Below are 7,662 nucleotides of genomic sequence, written 5' to 3' on the forward strand. Positions count from 1 at the left end.
AAACGCAATTGAAAAGGCATGTTTTCCAATAAATCAAGGATCAAATATCCACCTATGTGTATGTGTGTGTGTGTGTGTGTGTGTGTGAGAGAGAGAGAGAGAGAGAGAGAGAGAGAGAGAGAGAGAGAGAGAGATGGGTTTCTCCAAACAAAAGATGGGAATTATTTATAGTTGTATTAAAGCTCATGAGAAAGCACATGTATCGGCTAAATTTTGCAAAAATTGAAAAGAAAGTAAATTATGGTAATTACTCAAAGATCTTTGTATTGTATTGTTAGAAAAACTATAAGCTCAAACGAATGTAGTGTAGATGTCATGATTTGGTTCTCTCTCATCTATATCTTCTCTCTTTACATTCAATACATATATATATATATATATGGGGAAATTAAAAAATTGGCCCCTTACATGGCAGAGGATTTTAAAGATATTGAGCTAGACCCCAAGCTCAATTTTTGAGCCTCAAAGCTTAGATTGAACTCAACTCATGAGAAAGCACATGTATCGGCTAAATTTTGCAAAAATTGAAAAGAAAGTAAATTATGGTAATTACTCAAAGATATTTGTATTGTATTGTTAGAAAAACTATAAGCTCAAACGAATGTAGTGTAGATGTCATGATTTGGTTCTCTCTCATCTATATCTTCTCTCTTTACATTCAATACATATATACATATATATATATATATATGGGGAAATTAAAAAATTGGCCCCTTACATGGCAGAGGATTTTAAAGATATTGAGCTAGACCCCAAGCTCAATTTTTGAGCCTCAAAGCTTAGATTGAACTCAACTCATGAGAAAGCACATGTATCGGCTAAATTTTGCAAAAATTGAAAAGAAAGTAAATTATGGTAATTACTCAAAGATATTTGTATTGTATTGTTAGAAAAACTATAAGCTCAAACGAATGTAGTGTAGATGTCATGATTTGGTTCTCTCTCATCTATATCTTCTCTCTTTACATTCAATACATATATATATATATATATATATATATATATATATATATATATATATATATATATATATGGGGAAATTAAAAAATTGGCCCCTTACATGGCAGAGGATTTGTAAGATATTGAGCTAGACCCCAAGCTCAATTTTTGAGCCTCAAAGCTTAGATTGAACTCAACTCTCAAGGTTGAATTCATTAATCTTGTAATTTGTTCAACATTCAACTCATTGTTCCTCTTCAGACGTAATTCCATTCAAAGCAAGGTGTGAGAGTCCACAACATGAGTTTATGTTTCCAAGGTATCCATATCCAAGCTAAGTGGAAGTGTGTTTGGATCTTAAACTCAAAATTGAGATTTTTTGTTTTCAAAATTTTGAGATATTTGGTCGATAAATTATGGATTGGAGTTTTGTAGATCAAGCACAATTGAAAATGTATGTTTTCCAATAAATCAAGGATCAAATATCCACCTCTGTGTGTGTGTGTGTGTGTGTGTGTGTGTGTGTGTGTGAGAGAGAGAGAGAGAGAGAGAGAGAGAGAGAGAGAGAGAGAGAGATGGGCTTCTCCAAAGAAAAGATGGGAATTGTTTACAATTGTATCAAAGTTCATGAGAAAGCACATGCATCGGTCAAATTTTGCAAAATTTGAAAAGAAAGTAGATTTTGGTAATCACTCAAAGATATATATATTTCATTGTTAGAAAAACTATAAGCTCAACCGAATGCAGTGTAGATGCCCCTTACACGGTAGAGGATCTGTAAGATATAAAGCTAGAAGGTCTTAATAATGGACTGAAATTGACAAATTGGAGCATATGGTTCTTGAGGATATGCAGGAAAAAAAGAATTAAAAGTTTGATGGTGATTGCCAAGATATGCTTGCGAAAACTGTTAACAAGGAGAAACCATGCATTGCCTATAAATCAAGAGCCAGCTTCAAGTACCTTGTCTTAAATGCTCATACCAACCACACATGCCGTGATTGCCAAGATATGCTTGCGAAAACTGTTTAACAAGGAGAAACCATGCCACAACCATGCATTGCCTATAATCAAGAGCCAGCTTCAAGTACCTTGGCCTTAATGTCCATACCAAGCACAAATGCCGTGAATGTTCGATGCATCATTTTGAAGCCATGAACTGAGCCTACTATTGTGCATTTGAAAACATGTGTCAATATCAAATGTTAGCTTCTCATGAAATATCTCTTTGACACCTGCTAATGCCTATATTTTGCTACGGCATTGAAATGTGGGGTTGTATCATTAGTATCTCCATTGGAAAGAGTTTGTACCGTTAGCATTTGCTTACAAGGTTTTGCCAAGTCAAGATACAAACACCCTATATACTCCTTCTCCTTGAGTTGGGATCACTTCCCATGAAGCTTATGGAAAGGGAGAGAGTTGTGGAATGGCAAAGAAACTTCTTTAAGGCAAGGAAGTATGGGGCTATAATACCATTAGTATCTCCACTTGGAAAGGCTTTGGATTGTTCGCATTTCCTTATGCCAAGTCAAGATATAAACACCTTATATACTCCTTCTCCTTGAGTTGGGAACACGTCCCATTGAGGTTATGGCCATAAGGTGTGTCAAAGCTCTCCACATCGCCTTCGTAGAAGTGCAAAGGAGGTAAGTAACAAAGCTCAAAAGTCTCACAGAATCCTGACTCGGAGCCGAAGATGGATGCAGGGTAGTGTTAAAGCCGAAGCATAACCATGAACTTTGATTTTGTAGCATTCCAAAATCATTTCATTTTAAAAAAGCTCGAAAGAAGCAGTCGATCCTCTCTAATCTCACACCTAACAAAAATAGATATAGTATCTGACATCACAAAACTGAGTTGAGAAAGTGAAATAAAGTAGAGCACGTTCTTTTGATGGATGAAGTATTCATTAAAAAAGATGGCGATTCGGAGATACTACTTAGAGTTTAATGGAAATAAACTAGGCAACTTGAGCAAAAACTTTAGGCTTGAAAATGATGAGGAGAGCGTTTATAGCCTTAACCAAACAACTTTTAACACCTGCAATCAATCATTATATGAGCATGAAAAAAATAGCAAACGACTAGACAGAAAGATAAAGATGCATACCAATGGCAAGGGGTAGGTAGCTCTTGAAATACCATTGGTAATGGGCACTCTCCACCAAGAGCATTAAAGACGCTAGTGAAGAATCACACAAACACAAGTGGGCATGGAGATGGAAGAAGAAGTACATACGAGCATGGTTTTCATCTCTACTAGTGTACTAGATAGCCATGAGGTATAGATAGAAAATTGCGACACGCATACCTTTTGAGTATCATTCTTCCTTCTTGGCTATTATCATGATGTGTAAACACACGTAGGATCGTCGGGTACGTGTTTTTGCCGCGGCACTAGGAGAGAGGCAGTTTTCTGGTGGCTTGTATATGCACCCACGACTCCAAAAGTAGGGAATTATCTCAATGCAATAAGGCCGGCGTGGCATCAGTCCCACAGGGCAAGCCGTGGGGCGGAGCAGGTATAAAAGCCAGAGAGAGCACGCTGGGTAGCGCATACCTTTCTCGGCCTTTTGGCTAAGATCAAGTGTAGTATCTGTTCTTATCAGTTTAATATCTGATACGTGGTCCATCGGGCCACATGATATTAACCTAATTTTTCTCACGGGGGCAGCCCCCTCCCGGCAGCTTGCTGCCCGGGGGCTGCGCGCGTCGCCTCTGTATTGCACTGCCTCAGAGGCCTGGCGCACCCCCCTTCCAAATTTTCAAACTCAAATCTCTTCTGCGATGGCCCCACAAAACGCTTTGAAACTTGTCTGCTGTGATGAGCAGTGGCTGATGACGAATTGGATTTCGTTGCTTTGAGACATGCCAATCGGGATTGCTCAGAGAAAAAGAGGCTTGATAGCACATCAGAGAGCATGACCGGTGAAGTTTACCATCTCTCGAGCAGAACAACTCTAGCCCAACAAAGGGTGTCATGTCTAGGCATACAAGCACACACTGCAAGAAGGGCTTCCAAGGCTCATCCCACGCACTTGAGCATCTCGGCTTTGCCCAGACTAGGCAGAATAATAGTAGCGTGCCAAGCAACATGGGCGAGAAGGACAGATGCCCCTATCAGTGACGGTGATTCCATCTTGCATTGAGATTGCAAGGCTCTTAGGCCTACTGGAGGTTGTGTTTCAAGAGATGGCATGCTGGCTTTTGCATCACTTATTGAAAGTGTTACTTTCTTGCATCCTGTCAAAGCGCATGTTGAGGTTGCATCTGATGCAGGTCCTAAATCCTTGGTAATGAAGTTTGCATAAACCATACGCACCGGAATCCTGACAAGCCAAGACCTCTCTCTCATCGAAGTTGTCGCCCCTCAACGGAATGGCTCGATACCAATGGGAGGGCATCATAGAAAGATCTTAGACAATGATCATGCCTCCGCGGAGGAGGCCATACCACCCTATGCATACTTCCTATTGCATCCAAGATTGTTTTAAAAAAGTGGTTATGGTGGGGGGATTTTTTAATTTCTTTTGCTAAGGATTTGGTCTCGAGAGAGAATATTGTCCAGCCAACATGTTGAGCCTGAAGCTCAGCTCATGTGTGGTACAACTTTTCAATTAACTAAATTTTCTCTAAGAAATGGCAACTTCTTTTCGTCATTTGAGATGTGTGGATTGTTTGCTTTTGATCATGTCGATCCATATCACCTTTGAATCTAGCAAAGACCATGTTAGTTTTTTTCCTTGTTTACCCATTTCTTTTCCACTAGAAGTCATCTACTAAACTGTTCACTTCACCCATGAGCTAAAGGGGGGGCAATATGGGATAGTATCTAAGAAGTATTCCTGCAAGTTCTCCATACACTTGGTTGTATAAGACACCTTCCATTGTGCATTTGTACATCTCTCTCTCTCTCTCTCTCTCTCTCTCCACCATATAAGGGTATCCAAGTATGGCATTGCTATCAAGCAATTCTCCATCACAAGTCTCTTCCTATGGGAAACCAAGCTACAATCACAAGGAAGTGTTGACGGCCAAACACAGAAGGAGCCTTTCCAAACTTCTTGCATCATTATTTTTTGAAGCGGAATGACATCTTTGTAATGTTTTGTGCGGCCAATATTCTTTATGGGAACGAGCCTCTAAGGAGGAATTGCATATAAGCCTTTTTTGCTCGAGGTTTTTATCTATGTAAATATGGTATCAGAAAAAGATCTTAGACAATGACCATGCCTGAACGGAGGAGGCCGTACCACCCTAGGCATATTTCCTATTGCATCAAAAATTGTTTTAAAAAAGTGGTTATGGTGGGGGGATTTTTTATTCTCTTTCGCTAAGGATTTGGTCTCAAGAGGGAGTATTGGCCAACCGGCAAGTTGAGCCTATAGCTCATGTGTGGGACAACCTTTCAATTAACTAAATTTTCTCTATGCAATGGCAGCTTCTTTTCATCATTTGAGACGTGTGGATTGTTTGCATTTGATCATGTCGACGCATATCACCTTTGAACCTAGCAAAGACCATGCTAGTTTTTTTCCTTATTGCTACCATGTTTACCCATTTCTTTTCCACTAGACGTCATCTAAACTATTCACTTCACCCGTGAGCTAAAGGGGGGCAATATGGGCTGGTATCTCACTCTATAGAGCTTCTACTAGTGGGAATGTTCTACATTTGTACATCTCTCTCTCTCTCTCTCTCTCTCTCTCTCTCTCTCTCTCTACCATATAAGGTAATCCAAGTATGGCATTGGTATCAAGCAATTCTCCATCACATGTCTCTTCCCATGGGAAACCAAGCTACAATCACAAGGAAGGAAATAATTTGGAAGATAGTCACTAAAGATGAGCATGAGCATATTCATATAGATCCAAGCCAACAATTGGCATGTGCCCTTAGCTAATAATCTTTTCAAGATCTTAACCTCACTAAAATGGGAAATTATATGCCAACGGAATGGCTCGATACCAATGGGAGGGCATCATAGAAAGATCTTAGACAATGATCATGCCTCCGCGGAGGAGGCCATACCACCCTATGCATACTTCCTATTGCATCCAAGATTGTTTTAAAAAAGTGGTTATGGTGGGGGGATTTTTTAATTTCTTTTGCTAAGGATTTGGTCTCGAGAGAGAATATTGTCCAGCCAACATGTTGAGCCTGAAGCTCAGCTCATGTGTGGTACAACTTTTCAATTAACTAAATTTTCTCTAAGAAATGGCAACTTCTTTTCGTCATTTGAGATGTGTGGATTGTTTGCTTTTGATCATGTCGATCCATATCACCTTTGAATCTAGCAAAGACCATGTTAGTTTTTTTCCTTGTTTACCCATTTCTTTTCCACTAGAAGTCATCTAAACTGTTCACTTCACCCATGAGCTAAAGGGGGGGCAATATGGGATAGTATCTAAGAAGTATTCCTGCAAGTTCTCCATACACTTGGTTGTATAAGACACCTTCCATTGTGCATTTGTACATCTCTCTCTCTCTCTCTCTCTCTCTCTCTCTCATATTGTCCAACCAACAAGTTGAGCCTGAAGCTCAGCTCATGTGTGGTACAACTTTTCAATTAACTAAATTTTCTCTAAGAAATGGGCAACATATTTCCATCATTTGAGATGTGTGGATTGTTTGCTTTTGATCATGTCGATGCATATCTCCTTTGAATCTAGCAAAGACCATGCTAGTTTTTTCCCTTATTGCTACCATGTTTACCCATTTCTTTTATGCCAGAAGTCATCTAAACTGTTCAAGTCCAAGTATGCGATGATTATGAAAGAAGAGCAAAGAAAGAGCACCTATCTTATAATCAATATAGATTATAAACAACCAATGTGGTTAAGTTTAGAGATTGAATAGTGAAATAAAGAACTTTAAGTTACCATATATTTGTAGTGTGCGCTTAACTTAGCATGGTTCATTGCTAAGCATGTAGTATTGTTTTCGACGCACGTTACCTAACAAAGTTACTATCAAACCATAACAAAGTTTAGCACTGTAAACATCTTTTTAATGTGTCTTTGTAAAACAACATGCTTTGTGAAACCATCTATGCCCAACCATGCATTAAGTACCCCATTCAAAATTAGACAAAAAACCTTTCGTAAGTAGAGCAGATTAAACATCATACAAAATACAAATCTTCTCTCAATAGACCTCAAAGGAGTGTCTACCTGGTTTTGCGAATCCCCAGTCATGAGTATGGTTGGGATGCAACTTCTTGACGGTGGTTGCAACTTGGTTGAGTGTTGCCAAAAGGGAGCACGATCCGAGGTTGATCGCCGAGCTATGTTTGTGAGTCTGAGCAGGTGTATGGTTGACCGGAGTATTTGCTCTTGGTGGTGTAGCTCTCTTATGCCTTGTGTGTGTGTGTGTGTGTGTGTGTGTGTGTGTGTGTGTGTGTGTGTGTGTGTGTGTGTGTGTGTGTGTGTGTGTGTGTGTGTGTAGGGGTGAATAGGGAGAGGGAGCTCGGAACACGTGGACGGATTCTCAGCTATGGGGTGAGCGTTTTTGAACATAAGAAGCCTTTGATGAATAAACACATGAAGATTACAGGTGCTCATAATAACCACGTGTGATGGTGTGATACTCATGTTCCGTGTGTGTGTGTGTGTGTGTGTGTGTGTGTGTGTGTGTAGATAGCAAGGGTTGAAAGTGAGCGCAAGGTATCAAGGGGCATCTCTAGCCTCATAACCCCCACTAGGAACTCTAGTTGGAGTTC

At 39.7% G+C, this 7,662-nt stretch overlaps 1 non-coding gene and 1 pseudogene across 1 annotated transcript; one reads left to right on the forward strand and one right to left on the reverse strand.

Annotated features, from left to right (window-relative positions):
- Positions 1-3,441: 3,441 nt before the first annotated feature.
- Positions 3,442-4,930, reverse strand: LOC147451753 (uncharacterized; annotated as a pseudogene).
- LOC147451754 (U2 spliceosomal RNA) lies at positions 3,498-3,696 on the forward strand. Its single transcript, XR_015189069.1, has one exon. It is a non-coding gene; the product is annotated as a U2 spliceosomal RNA (small nuclear RNA).
- Positions 4,931-7,662: the final 2,732 nt, after the last annotated feature.

Source organism: Adiantum capillus-veneris, chromosome 8 (genome assembly GCF_014529385.1).
Source record: "Adiantum capillus-veneris isolate H3 chromosome 8, ASM1452938v2, whole genome shotgun sequence".
Lineage (NCBI taxonomy): Eukaryota > Viridiplantae > Streptophyta > Polypodiopsida > Polypodiales > Pteridaceae > Adiantum > Adiantum capillus-veneris.